At 35.8% G+C, this 15,727-nt stretch overlaps 1 protein-coding gene across 1 annotated transcript in view; it reads right to left on the reverse strand.

Moving 5' to 3' along the window:
* TENM3 (teneurin transmembrane protein 3) overlaps positions 1–15,727 on the reverse strand; it is a 1,246,978-nt gene that overhangs the window by 1,230,218 nt on the left and 1,033 nt on the right. The gene's annotated exons all lie outside the window — the stretch shown is intronic.

Here is a 15,727-nt window from a genome sequence, read left to right on the forward strand (position 1 = left end):
AAGGAAAAACATGGAGGACATTAGGAGAAGGAATGGAAAAGTGAATTTGGGTAGTTTAGAGAGGGAGATGAAGCATGAGAGACTGTGGACTCTGAGAAACAAATTGAGGGTTCTGGGCGGGGGGGGTTGGGTGAGCCTGGTGGTGGGTATTAAGGAGGGCACGGACTGCATGGAGCACTGGGTGTGGTGCATAAACAATGAATCTTGGAACACTGAAAAAAAATAAATTAAATTAAAAAAGAAAGAAAGAAAGAAAGTCCCCTAGGCACTAGGGAGAGGAAAGTTAAAGAGTGACTGCTAATAAGTATGAGGGTTTTTTGGAGGGGGATGGACTGTTAAAAATGTTTTTAGATTAGAGAGGTGATAGTTACACAGCAATATGAACATACTAAGAAGCACTGAACTGTACACTTTAGAAGCATGAGTTTTATACACAAATTGTACCTGATAAAGCTGTTAGGTTAAAATATTCGCGACTGACCATTACAACAACTAAAATATTTCATTATTTCCATTTTGGATTAAACAAATAATTTTTGAATGCCAACTATTTCTAGTACAGTGCTATAAGAAAAGAAATTAATTACTTTATTTTTAAAGATTTTTATTTATGTATTTATTTGACAGACAGAGATCACAAGTAGACAGAGAGGCAGACAGAGAGAGGAAGGGAAGCAGGCTCCCCGCTGAGCAGAGAGCCTGACATGGGGCTCAATCCCAGGACCCTGGGATCATGACCCAAGCCGAAGGCAGAGGCTTTAATCCACTGAGCCACCCAGGTGCCCCAAAATTAATTACTTCTAAAAAGAAAAGAAATCTAGTTGGATGAGAATAGGAAAATTAGGTTGGGTTGTATGTAAGATTAATGCAGACATAGAATAATGTTATTAAATATGAAATAATCTTAAATAGGAAACACATAGAATACTATGGAATAGATAAGAATGGATAGAATGGAACTGAACAGGGAAGACAAAATAGGAAACATGACAAAATGACAAAGTCTGAATTAAAAATGGTGGTTAACCAGAAAAAGCATCAAGTAAGATGTAGAATTTGATGTGTATGTTAAAGGAAGGACAGGGTTTTTATAGATAGGGTTGGTGGAAGAGGAGATTCTACTCAAAAGAAATAGCATAAGGAATAGGCTGGGGTCATAAATAAATGTTGGGTCCTTCAGCATTGCTAAGCCATGAGGCTCTTGTAGAGAAAGGTCAGATGATGGCAGTGGATTAGTCCATATTATGGATAGTCTCGAAAACCACATTGAGATATGTATATAATATGTAAACAAGACAGAATAATTCAAGCTGTTTGTTATGGAGTAGTAAGTATATTTGATTTAATCCAATACAGGTGAGGCATTTGACTGAAGGGATGGAAATGACTAAGACTCAATCCCTATACTCAAAAGTGACCATTTTTTGAGGCAGAAAAGGAAGCCAACACTCAGTATGCAAGGTAAAATACATATCATAATTAATGGGAATCACTGTGAATGGATATGCTCTGTAGAAACTTGACTCAGGTCGAAAAATGCCAGTGGTAGTTTCCCGGTAAGAATGGCACATGAAGTATGTCTCAAAAAAAGGAAAAAAAAATAATAATAATAAGGTGGAAAAAAAGGGGGGCGGGGGAGGAGAAAAAAGAAAAAAAAAAAAAAAAGAAAGGAAAACACTCTGCTTCTGAGAATATTTGAGTAACATGAACCAGATACAGCATCCTGTCTTAATGATAACACCAGACACAATAGTTGAAATAATAGTGTTCAGACACTGCATAATGGGAAGCATAGGATTCTGATCACTGAGACAAATAATGAAGCGAGTCACAAGCTTGTCCCAATTTGTTGCCCGGAAGCAGTTTCCAAACCACAGCACAGAAGGAGGAATCCAAAAAGAGCCCAGCCTACTCACTGAGGAGGGGAGTACATGAGTTTAGAGAGAACAAGGCAGCTATAACACAAACACACAGGGCAGAGAGCTGGAGAGGACTCTGGAGATCTGTAGATTGGTCCCACTCCCTGGAATATTTAATCTGTCTGTATAAGAAAAAAACCTCCCACAGCTGGAGGAAGAACTACTGGAAAAAAGCAGTACCACCACTGGCAATTCCCAGACATTACTCAGGTTAAAGAGATTACGGCACCACCAACTGGAATGGAAAGTCATCATAATACATGGACAATTTTTTAGACTTCTCAAATTAGAAGGGTTCAAAATAAGTCATAGAACTTAAACTGCATATTCGAACAAGATCCAACAGTTTCACTGGAAAGGAATAAAACAAGATCCATATTTAAAAAAATGTAATAATGTCTATCCTCCAATCCAAAATTATGAGTCATATGAGTCATAACTATATCTATGTGTGTACATGTAGATATACATACACACACATACATACATATGTGTATGTATATACATATACAAATGTATATATATATACACACATGAAATCATAACTAGGAGAGAAGTCCAGTAATTGAATGAACAAATTCAGGTGAGACAAGATGGGATAAGCAGGAATGAGTATTAAAGCAGCCACTATAAAAATGCTCCATAAATTAAAGAATGTTGAGAAAAACACAAATAAAATGAGGACAAATATGAAAATCATGAAAAAGAAATTGAAATGGAACTTCTAAAGAGAAAATATCGGAAGTGAAAAGTTAAACAGGATAAGTTTAATAGAAAAATAATACACTTTTATAGAAAAAGATGACTGACCCTAAAAACATAGCAATAGAAATAACCCAAAATAAAGTAAGAAAAAAAGACGGAAAGGGGAAAAAAATCAACAGAGCACCAGTAACCAGAGGAAAAAGATTTAACTATTTTACGTAAGTGTAAGAGAGTTCTGGAAAAGGAGGAGCTGGATACACAAAAAAGCTGAAGAAACTATGGCTAATATTTTTCCAAATTTGAAGAAAGTCATAATCCCCCAAACCAAAGGTCAATTAATATCAAACAGAATAATGCAAATAAGATCACACCAAAATGTTCATAACAAATGATAAAGAAAAAGAAAAAAGAAAAAAGCTTCAAAGTAGACAGAGGAAAAATGATACATCAGGTAGAGAGGAAGAATGGAATTATAAATGTGTAAATGTCATATAAATGTCATAGTAATTAGCGTAATAGAAATGTAATGATAGTCAAAAGAGAAGCAACGTTACTAAATTAGAAGAAAAAAATCAACACAGAGTTCTATATTTAATGAGAATATTTTTTAAACACTGATAAAATAAAACCTTTTGTCAGACAAACAAAATCGGCGAGAATTCATCATCAACAGTTGTGCACTGCAAACTATAGTAAAGGATGCTTATCAAACAAAAGGCAAATGGTTAAAGATAAATTTGGTTGTTCAGAAAAAGAACTATGAAAGTGATATTTGGGTAAGTAGAATTTTTTTTATTTTGCATTTTATTCAGCATATTTAGCATTATTTAGCAATTTTAGGATATTTAGTATTTAGCATATTTTAGCATGTTTAACATTTTTCTTTAGTTTAAGCTCTCTAGAAGATAGTTAACCCTTTAAAATAAAACACTATAGTAGTGTATTGTGGAGTTTATAACACATAAAAGTGAAAAGTATGATCACAATATTACATACAATACATTATTACATACAATAATGAGAGAGGAATTGAAGGTAGAATGTTCTAAGTTTCTCACAGGGTAGAATGCTGTTGAAAAGTTGTCTGTGATACTTTAAGGTGTATATTGTAAGCCCTGAAGCAACCACTTAAAATACAAAGAAACAAAGAACTATAGGTAGCTAATAAGCCTACAGTAGAGATAGAATGGAATACTAAAAATACTCCTTTAATCTAAATTAAGGCAGGGAAAAAGATGAAAACAATGTTTGGTCAGAAGGAAAAATAAAGCAAATTGGGAATTTTTTTGCCAAATCATTTCAACAGTGACATCAATATAAATGTCTATTTCCTAAACCGTAAATAAATAAATAAAAGTAGACTCCAGTTAAAAGCTAGAGACTACTAGACAACTTAAAAAAGCAACACCCAGATATATGTTGTTTATGACAAACCTGCAGATAAATCATATTACTGGTAGAAGCCTGAATGCTTTATTGCTAAAATCAGTAACAAGGCATTGTTGTCTACCTTCTCCGTCTCATTTCAGATTTGTACTGGAGATCAGAAATTGGAAGCAATAAATAAAACTGCTTTTATTTACAGATGAAAGGATTATTCAATTGTACTATGGAATACACAAAATTATTCTTAAAGCTAATAAATGAGTTTCGCAATGTCATAGAATACAGTATTACTATACAAGTATCGATTGCATTTGTGGGTACAAGTAACAATAAATGTCACTTAAAATAGTATCACTATCATAAAATATGCGGGGACAAATAAGAAATATGTTTAAGATCTTTATATTGAAAACAACAAAATAATGCAAATATAAGAACCAAATATATAAGGAGAAGAGACTCAATCTTGCTAAGGGCTCAATTCTCCTAAGATTGACTTATATTTTCAGTGTAGTTCGAATCAAAATTCAAATGGGTTTTTGAGTTTAAAAGGCTGTAATGTATATATGGCAATGTAAGGGAAGTACAGTAGCTAAATAATTTTCTTTTCTTTTTTTTTTTTAAAGATTTTATTTATTGATTTGACAGGCAGAGATCACAAGTAGGCAGAGAGGCAGGCAGAGGGAGAGGATGATGCAGGCTCCCCGCTGAGCAGAGAGCCCAATGCAGGGCTCGATCCCAAGACCTGGGATCATGACCTGAGCCGAAGGCAGAGGCTCTAACCCACTGAACCATCCAGGTGCCCCAATAATTTTCAAAAAGGAAAACAAAACTGGAGGATTTGTATTACATGATTCCCAAGACTTCCTAAAGTAATTAAGACACTATGTGCTATTCGTATAAAGATAAGTATGAAGTTTGATAGAACAGAATAGTCTATAAATAGACCCATTCTTATATAGGCAATTGGATTTTAGCACAGTATCAGGTAATTCAGTGAGGAAAAGATGACTTTTGAACATATGATACAGGAACAATTGGACGTCCATATGTAAAAACAGAAATAAATCAGAAATCTGAATATAAAAACCAAAATTACATAGCTTCCAAAGAAAATATAGGTAAAAGTGCTTTTAACTTTAGATTTAACAAAAATTTCCTAAATAGGATACTGAAAGCCCAAATCATAAAAACAAAAAACAAAAAAAAAAACAACAAAAAAAAAACCTGATAAACTCTACTTAAAATTAAAAACATGTGCTCTTCAAAGACACTATTAAGAAAATGAAAAGGCAAGCCAGGCACTGGGGAAAAAAAAATATTTGCAGAACGTATATCTGATAAAAGATTTATGTGGACCACACAAAGTTCTCAATAAGATAAATATCTATATTTTTGGATAGACAAATATTTGAACAGATAGTTATTTTATAAAAGAAGATGTCCCAGGAGCACCTGGGTGACACAGGCGTTTAGATGTTGGACTCTTGGTTTCTACGCAGATCATGATCTCAGGGTCCTGAGACTAAGCCCCATATCAGGTTCTGCGCTCAGCAGAGTCTGCTTAAGTCTCTCCCTCCCTCTTCCATGGCTTCTCCCCTATTCTTTCTCTCCCTCTTTCCCTTGCAAATAAATAAATAAATCCTTAAAAAAAAAAAAAAAAGATGTCCCAACAACCAATAAGCACATACGAATATCAATGCCACTAGCCAATAGAGATATGCAAATTAAAACCTCAACAAGATACCACTATAAAGCCCCCATAGTGACCTAAATTAAAAGGACTGAAAGACCAAATTTTGATGGAAATATGGTACAAATCAAAGTCTCATATATTGATCATGCAAATGCAATATGCTATGAGCACTCTGGAAAACCATTTATCAATATCTTAAAAGTAAATATATATTTCACATAGAAACTGCACTTTCAAGATAGTTACCGAAGGGAAATAACAAAATAAATGTATGTCCATAAAACACCTGTTCTCAAAGAGTAGGAGTATCTTTGTTCAAACTAACCAAAAAACAAATAACAACTTAAATGTCCCTCCATTGGTGAATGGATAAATAAATCAATCACATCCATTCAATGAAATACTGTTCAGTAATAAAAAGTAATGAGTTACTAATACACATGACGAGGAGAAAATTTTATGGAAAATAATACACAAGAGCAATGCATCAGGAAGAGAGGCCTGAAGTGGCGTTGGGAGGAATGAGTGGGCAGATCAGATGATCAGTAAAGCCTTAAATGAAGGCTGCACCAGAAGAGAGAAAACCTACAGAGGCAGTTTGGACATTCATCAGCTATTTGAGTCAGTTGCCCCATGTAGCTTGTATACATCTCCAGTTTCTTCACAAATAGGATTTCTTTATGACAATCCTGGAGGACATTTCACTCAAGTAGTTTTACAAGGATGGTGGATTACACCTTGAATGAAAAAATCAGAATAATGGACTATTTGGACAGATATCGGGGTTAAAATGCAAAATGTGGACTAAACTATCTGGATTTCAGAAAACAAACAAAATCACTTTTTTGTTGTTAAAGATTTTATTTATTTATTTGACAGACAGAGATCACAAGTAGGCAGAGAGGCAGGCAGAGACGCCCACAAAATCATTTTTTAAAAAGGGAATAAACCGGGGCACTTGGGTGGCTCAGTGGGTTAAGCCGCTGCCTTTGGCTTGGGTCATGATCTCAGGGTCCTGGGATTGAGTCCCGCATCGGGCTCTCTGCTCAGTGGGGAGCCTGCTTCCCTCTCTCTCTGCCTGTCTCTCCGTCTACTTGTGATCTCTCTCTGTCAAGTGAATGAATAAAATCTTAAAAAAAATATTTAAAAAAAAAGGGGGGGGATAAACCTCACTTATAGATCAGTTCTTTTCCACTACTACTGCTGAGCAGTATTTTTCTATCTCTTAAAACAGTTTAAGATATGCCCCTTTCCCTTTAGCCCTCATTACAGATTCTCTGTGGATACTGAAATGAATATGACATCTTGATTTTAAGCTCACATTACGTATGAGAATGCAGATTTGCAAGATTAGAAGGTTATTATTCTCTTAATAAATCAATTATTTGCTGTACATGGAGGTTCATTTAGGACACTTTACAATGTGAATTCCAATTGTTCCTTCAAACTTTGTCCTAACAGACAAATATGTAGAACACACATAGCATAAAGCAATGTATGCTTATACTTAATTTTAAATTTAAAAGAAAGCTATGCAGTGGCAATAAGAAAACTAAATAAAAGTAATTTTCTACGTCTATTTCACACAGTAAGTCAAGAATGGTATTCACACGTTGAATTTGGTATTCCTTATGTGTAATCTTTTAAAAAATATATAAGCCATTCAATTACATTTTCGGCACAGGATATTAAAATGTGAGAATAGTAAGTTAAACTCAATTTTATTTCTCCTTTAAAATCCTTGCACTTGATTTTTTTTCTTTCTAACTGAACATTTTTGAGCAACTGACTTCATTTGGAATGTAACTCTTATGTCACATATAGAGTATCTACCATGTCTTCCTACAAAGGGAAAATCAATGAAAATAGCATGAAGAGCCCCAGTAAGCCTGTTTTTGATGAATTATGTCCTTAAAGATATACCCGTATGTGGTTCAAACTGTATTGATCAGTAACAACTGTTTCTGTAATATCAATAATGCACTATTCTCTTGAACTTCCCCTGAAGTGACAGGGTTTAATCGAGAGAGCCCTAAACAATAAATTGACTACCAAGAAGGAGACAGAATAATGAAATTGACTCAGACTTCTAAAATAAATAATAATTCCAGACTTGAGGAAAACATATTGATGTCTCTGTTTGCTCTGCCTTCTTTGGACTTGTATCGTTCATAATAAGCTGCTTACCAATAGGATTATTACTTCACCAAGTTTAAGCTCCTATAGAGACTACTGACATTTACTTTTCTATATGCTATTCAATATCAAGAAATTAAAAATGAATAGAAATCATTTTGAAATGCCATGATCACTCTTTTCCAGTCTTCTTCTATTATAACATGCAAACTTTGAATAAACTCTCCCTATTAGATTCAATCCATTTTTTTCTTGTGTTTTGTTTGATCACCAATTAAGTTCACGAGGAACTCAAATACTTTTAAAGGCTTTCTGTAGAGGAAGAATATCCCCATTCTAATGTTATCTATTATTGGGGAAATCATTTGTCTACTAAATGTTCAAATCACAAATAAATTACCCCAGTGCAAGAGATGAACTGTGGAAAGCTCATATTCCTTCTTTTCAAAATGTATGCACCAGTCTGTGGATAGTTCTGAGTCAAATTTCTCAATCGTTCAGAAAACGTAGTCTTGCAATTAAAATCTTTGAATCTATTTTATAAACTTAAAAATCCCAAATACATTATTCTTTCAAAATATTTTCTAAAATATTTTAAACAGGGGAACCTAGGTGGCTCAGTCAGTTAAGCACCTGCCTTTGGCTCAGGTCATGGTCTCAGGGTCCTGGGATCAAGCCCCACATCAGGCTCCCTGCTCAGCGGGGAGTCTGCTTTTCCCTCTCCCTCTGCTCCTCTACCTGCTTATGCTCTCTCTCTCTTCAATCTCTCTCTCAAATAAATAAATAAAACCTGTAAAAAATAAAATATTTTAAACAGAAAAATTTGAATAATGTTTTACACATTTAACCCCCCACTTTTGATCTATAATTTCCATAACCAGACCAATAACCTTCATTTGTCAATATAATCATTGGATAATACAAACTCTCAGCCCAGGTATGACCTATCTGCTCTATCACCTAGCTCCCCTTTCAGCATCTCGCTTGTAAGTTTACTATGACAGGAGCTTGGTTATATTAGCTTAGAATTGTGACTCCTGCTTTGTCCGCCTAAAAATTTTTGAAAGAAAATGACAAATTTTGACAAAATTTGTTCTAGCAGTTCTGCTGCATTTTCTAAGACTCCATAAATCATTTGTTCATTCCTTGGTTTTAAAGTATTAACTGCCTTATCTGTGTTATGTCAAGATCAGAACAAATTGGTTAAGAACTTGTAATGAATAGGTTAATGGTCCAAGGCTCTCTAGACAATCCAGGGATAAATTGAGGGTTCATACATCAGTGATCAGAATACTAGCTTTGGCATCTGACAGGATTCAGACTCTAGCTCTGTCACTTAATAGCTGTGCTTTCTATTAAGTCAATCTTTTTTAATATCATTTGTTCCAAATATGGAAATGGGGACAACAGTTAGTGAATGACGATTAAATGAGATATGCCATAACTAGGGTTCAAAAGATTTTTCAGCAGAGAAGTGCTCAGTGAATGCCAGCTGCCTCTCTCTTCGTCATCATAATATAGGAACAGTAGTTTAATTACTCATGTTGTATCTGATTTCCATTGCAAGGAATTCCTGTTCTGTAATCTCTTCCACTTGATTCTCTTGTTAGGGCAACTTGTCACTAATATGAAAAATTAAGTTGAACCCACTACTTTCAGGCTTGTAAGCATTTTTTTCCATTAACTTTTTTAAAAATTGCAATGAATATATGCTGAAAGACTAAGCCAGTTATACCTCTTTACAGTTGATGCTTTGTTCCATCAGATTAGCACCAATAGCATGGATATGTAAGCAATGGGTATTATTTAATTAATAATAATTTTTTGGAAGTGGAAGTTTTGCTCATATGATTGCTTTCCTGTTGGGCATGATGTCTTAAAAAGTGATTCATTTAAACCAAAACTCAATTATTACACCTCGAAATACTAGGTCTTTTAGATATGTTTTATCGCATTAATCTTTTATAAACCTTTAAAGACTGTTACTCAAACATCTCTCTATCATATTTGAAATACTGCCACATGAAGACCCTTGCTAAGTGGGCATGATGGGGGAATGGTAGAATGTTCATCATTTCTAAGACTGATTATGATAACTCATAATTTCCTATTCTCCTGGTCAGCTGTACCAGAAAATAGTGCTTAAAATGGATGAAGAAAAGAATCCTCACTTTCCTTGCTTAGTTTAGATTAACCGGCTGCTTCCCTCTTGCACCTGCTTTCTATACCTGGTACTACTTCTAGAAGAAAAACAAATAACCCATCTTTTAGTAATCCTTTAGTAACCCTTTGGTACCATTTTAGATTAAAACACTGTTCAGCACCTACTTTGATCCAATTTTGGTTTCAGATGCCGGGGACAGAGGATTTACTACATGAGATTAGCTGTTCACTATATAGAGTTTGATGACAGAATACATTTTGGGGGGAAGAAATAGAAATTTGGGGCTTGCACCAGTTCAAGCTGAATGTGCTAGTCAGATGTAGAGTAAGGGGAGCCTTTGGGAGTAATTAAAATAAGTAATGTCATGGAGGCAGGAGAGAGCACATTTTAGTCCAAGAATCCTTTTTAAATTATTAAAGCTAAAATATTAGTAAATGGGATGCATGACAGATTAATGATAATAATAGCAATGCCATTAGTATCTACTTATTAAATAGTCTGTATGTGACAAGTAATATTGGCTGGTTTCATATACATTGCTTCCATCAATCTTCACAGTATCACATTTCCAATTTTTACTTTAAAGCTTTATTTGTTCATTTCAGAGAGAGAGAGAGAGAGAGATCACAATGTGATGGGCAGAGAGAGAGAGAGAGATATTTGCAAGCAGACTCTGCACTAAGCATGGAGCCCAATGTGGGGTCCAATCCCACAACCCTGAGATCACAACCTAAGCCAAAACTGAGTCGGTTGCTCAGCTAACTCCACGACCCAGGCATCTTGGCACTTATTATTTTTATTTCCATTTCACACATGAGGAATTTGTACTATGGAGGTATTAATTAGTCTACCTATGATCACCAGCTAGAAAGTAGCAAAATGGCAGAGCCTCATTTCAAACCCAGGATCCTCTGATCACTGTGCCAGAAGAATCTCTTGTGCAATTCTTCTAAGACTTGGAACATTCCTGTCTTGGCCAAGGGGAGTTGGGAAAGGACCTAACTCTCATAAAATTTGGAGGCATCACTACAGGCCTAATGGCGTAGGTGTTTGGACTGAAGAGTGCTGCGTCCTCTCAAACCACATAACACAGACAGTTACATGTGGAATAAAGATAAGATGGTACTATATTTGAAAGATGAGTATTCTGCTTTTTTCTCCACAGCATTTACAGGGCATCGTGTCCCTTCATTGTCTTGAGCAAAAACTACTCTTGGAGTCTACACTTACCTAGTCATGCCCCTCTTAATCTCTTCTCTCTGCTCTCAATAGCTAACCTTCTAGACAAGGTTCTTCATTAATTTAAATTTGGGATCAGGCTCTCCACATCCCAATCCCCTTCATTACTAGATGGTACGTCCTGGCCTCTCAGGCTCTTGATATTCACATTTTCAATGAGCTTTTAATCCTTTCCACCTCAACCACTCACTCTCAGTGTCACAAAATGGGATACCTATACCTAAAATCCTATTTTGAAATGTTAACTCAAATACCCTTCTGTCTCACCACAGACTTCTTTCTTACTACTGGCTCAGTTATCTCACTCAGTCTTTTATGTGACTCTATCAGTATCATTACACCTGGTTTTCTGGTCTTTGTTTCATTTCCCATCCTGCTTGGTATCGGTGGCAAATTAATTATTCTCTTACCACCATCTTGCAGTCTCATGCTCTTTTTATTCTTTCTACACTACTTGGAAAATTCCATCCTGGATTAATACCACCATGAGATTTCCTGCTGGAGGTCTAGAGAAAATCATGTAGTCCTCTGAAGAGTCATAGTCAATAACCTCACAGTCTCAGCAATACTGAGTACTTCCAATGCATTTCTCTAGTTGCTATTCTTCACCATTCAAAATAATGACTATATCAAACCCTCCTTACTTCCCTCTACCCCATGATTATATTGTTGCCCATTATTTTTAATACGATCATCCTTCTCACAGCAAATACTTTAATTTCCCATCATCAAGCCAATAAAATCTTTAAGCATTAGCATCGATCCTTTCCTCTCCTTCTTGTGATATAAGGTGAAAGATACTCCTTTCCTTTTAAAAAACCATCATCTATACTGGATTGCTGTACCCCATTTCTGCCAATTTTCTCCAGAATTTCATGTTACCATTAAAAAAAAAAAAAAAACCCAACTCCCCTGTTCATTTCACATCTTTCCCCTTATGCATTCCTATTTATGTTCTCAATCTCATAGCCAAATTCAAAAAGAATATTCTGCATTTGTTGCTCTTATTTCTTCCTCTATCATTCCTATGACAATGTGATTTTTGGGTCACTGCTCTATCAATGCTTTGTTGCTAAGGCAACTTGCGATACTCTTGTTTAGTACAAGGAGATACTTCATAATTCTCATCTTACTGAACTTTTAGCACTTTCTTAAAACACTGTCTTCTTCTGTTGGTTCCTAAAAATGATCTCATTTTCAATGTGTTCCTTACTTCTCTGTTTCTTCTCAGTCTCCTTTCTCAATTGTCCTTCTCTACCCAACCACTAAAGTTCAGAGAACTTCAGGTTCTTTCTGTTCAGGACTTTCTTTTTTACTTCCAATGATCTCTTTAACAAACAATCTCATTCTCTATCATGATCTCTATCATTTGTGGCCATGTAAAAGCCAATCACTCCAATTTCAATTTTTGTCCAGATTTCTGGGTTCCAGAACCACAGATATTCTATCCATTTTATATATTTTGTAGCCACTTCAAGCCAAACATAACAAAAATTAAAAAGACTATCATTTTGGCTCTTCTGTTCTCATCTCTAACTCATTCAGTGCACTCTCTTCTCTAACCAGCTGTGAAATCCATGTGCTTGTCTCCATCTTTTACCAGACCCTTATACCTTCACACTTTTTCCTTCCTAAACTAGTGTAAAATCTGCCAAATTGGTTTCCCCATAACTTCTTTCTACATCTGTTCTTTCTACACATAAATCAGAGTGATGATTTTACTTTTTTTTTTTAGGGAGAGTGAGAGGGAGACAATGAGAGAGTGAGTGGGCAGGGCAGGGGCAAAGGGAGAGGGAGAGAGAGAATCTTGGTCAGGCTCCATGTCCAGTGCAGAGGCCAATGTGGGTTCAGTCTCATGACCCTGAGGTCATGACCTGAGCTGAAATCAGGAGTCAGATGCTTAACTACCTGAGCTACCCAGGCACCCCCAGAGTGATGGTTTTTAAAAATATTTATTTATTTATATGACAGAGATAGAAAGAGAGAGCATACAAGCAGGAGAAGTGGTGGGGCGGCGGGGAGGAAGCAGGTTCCCCACTGAGCAGGGAGCCTGATATGGAACTCAATCCCAAGACCCTGGGATCATGACCTGAGCTAAGGCAGATGCTTAAAAACTAAGTCACCCAGGCACCCCAGAGTGATAACTTTTAATAGATATCTAACCTTATCACTTTCCTGCCTAAGGTTCCCCAGTGGTTTCTCATGGGCCTTAGAATAAAGGCGAATTTCTTAAATAGTGTCTATAAGGTCCTTCACTCATTGTGGCAGTATGATCTCTACTGTCCTCTCTGCTTTCTGTGCTCCATTCCAGTTCAACATGGGTGCCAGGCAGTGCCCTATCTCAGGACTCTTGGACCTGTTCTTTCTGCTACCTACATTGCTCCTCCTTACATTACTACCTTAGGCCTCAGGTCAATTCTAATAGCAAATCCCCAGTGCAACCCCCTTCCCTTCTATGACAATGGCAGCTCTGCCTGTTCCATGTAAACCGAGATACGATTTTGTGCTTTATTCTGTATATCGCTCAGAAAAACTTGTAATGATAGCACAGCGTAGGTGTGAGTTTCATGATCCCCAGCACCTTGTAACAAAGTTCCTGGCCCATAAATATTTGTTAACTGGAAGAATGTTGCTTACATTAAACTTCTTTTCGGCTAAAATTACTTTTCTTAAGCGTTTCTTTTGTTGTCATTATTCAGGTTAATTATAGCCTATAATTGAAAATTATTGCAGGGGCAAAGCCAAGGTGAGGTTTTCATTCTCCTTAGTGATGCCACATATCATGGAATCATTAGTTCTAGAATAATGCATCCAGACTTACAAATGAAGATTCAAGAGATGAACTTCGGTCTTTTCTATGCTTTCCACTCAAGGATGTCGTCAAAACACAAACAGAAATGTAAGTGATAACAGGAGACTATGAGAAACTGTTGCCATCTGAACAAGTCAGGTCACATTCTTTTTTTTTTTTTTTTTTTAAGATTTTATTTATTTATTTGACAGAGAGAGATCACAAGCAGGCAGAAAGGCAGGCAGAGAGAGAGGAGGAAGCAGGGTCCCCACTGAGCAGAGAGCCTGATGTAGGGCTCGAACCCAGGACGCTCAGATCATGACCTGAGCCGAAGGCAGCGGCTTAACCCACTGAGCCTCCCAGGCGCCCCATCAGGTCACATTCTGAATGGGAGGCTCAAACTCCCAGATAAGCAAAGCAATTCTGAATTACAACACACCTCTCTTTTTCCCACAGCAAATTCCCATGATACAGAAGACAATAATATCATTAGGGGGAAAAGGGGCAGATGCTTTTTTTCTCCTTCAAATAGTTCTGTCTCTAGTAAGCAAGCAGTTGTAGCCCTTCAAGATTTGTTTTATTTTTGCAAAATTACTCTGAAAGTGTTTGCAGTGAATATTATTCAGGTAACTAACTCCAAAAATGCTATCATAAGGAATAGAACCCCTCATATTTATAACTTACAGTACTTATAAAAATGTACATTTGATTATAAATGATGCTATGGTAATATCATCAGACAGAATACAGGCTATTCACAACTTGCAAGGGCTTAAAGAATTCCTGTGTTAAATGCCATATACTTTTTTTTTTAACCCATTAAAGTAATATCTGTAAGTAAATGAGGATATCAATTAAATACTTTTCCTACATATTAATTAGTAGCTCAATGAACAATGTGACTTAAGAATATGACAGAATGACATAAGTAACAGGTTTTTTCATCCATTTTAATATAATGTCTTCAACGAAAAATGTACCATCTCACTTTGCTCTGAAAGGAAACTGTTTCTTAATTTCAAGTTCTGCAAAACTCATGGATGAGTTCTGTCAATGAAAGAATATCAAGACCTTGACTTTATGGTTAACATACCAAACAAAATGAACCCCTTCATTAATTACATGTGTTTTCTAACTTTTAATTCTACTGTTATTGAAATATAATTTTCCTTTAATTGTATCACTCATTTCACCCTTCCTTCTTCAAATAATTAGATTACCCAAATTACTTATCTCCAAAGTAAAATCTATCCCATGTTGACAGACAGGAGTCCCATGTCAGGAAGATTTCTCACAGCATGTAATTAGTTCAGTTCAACCCACCAGCAATATCAGAAAATGATATATAGCCTATATCTTAATGATAGCAGAAAACTTGCACCATCTTTATTTGCCAAAGCATCCATGCTCTTAATTTCATGAGCATATTTTTAGTTGCAAGTAACTTGGGAAAAGGTAATAGGTGACAAAGTCAGAAAGAAAAGTGTAAAAATATGGTACAGAACTCTAGCTATATATAATACCTAGAAAATGTATAGAAAAGTGCATTTGCATTCCAACAACACCTGTGACATTTAGACGTTCTATAGAATTCCTGCTCTCAATCTTTGCCTGCATTATATGCCAGTATCAGTTCTCTCTGGATAGAGTCAGAGACCATAAAATAGTGGAGTGCTTAGATGACATATGGA

The sequence above is a fragment of the Mustela erminea genome, chromosome 21 (genome assembly GCF_009829155.1).
Source record: "Mustela erminea isolate mMusErm1 chromosome 21, mMusErm1.Pri, whole genome shotgun sequence".
NCBI lineage: Eukaryota > Metazoa > Chordata > Mammalia > Carnivora > Mustelidae > Mustela > Mustela erminea.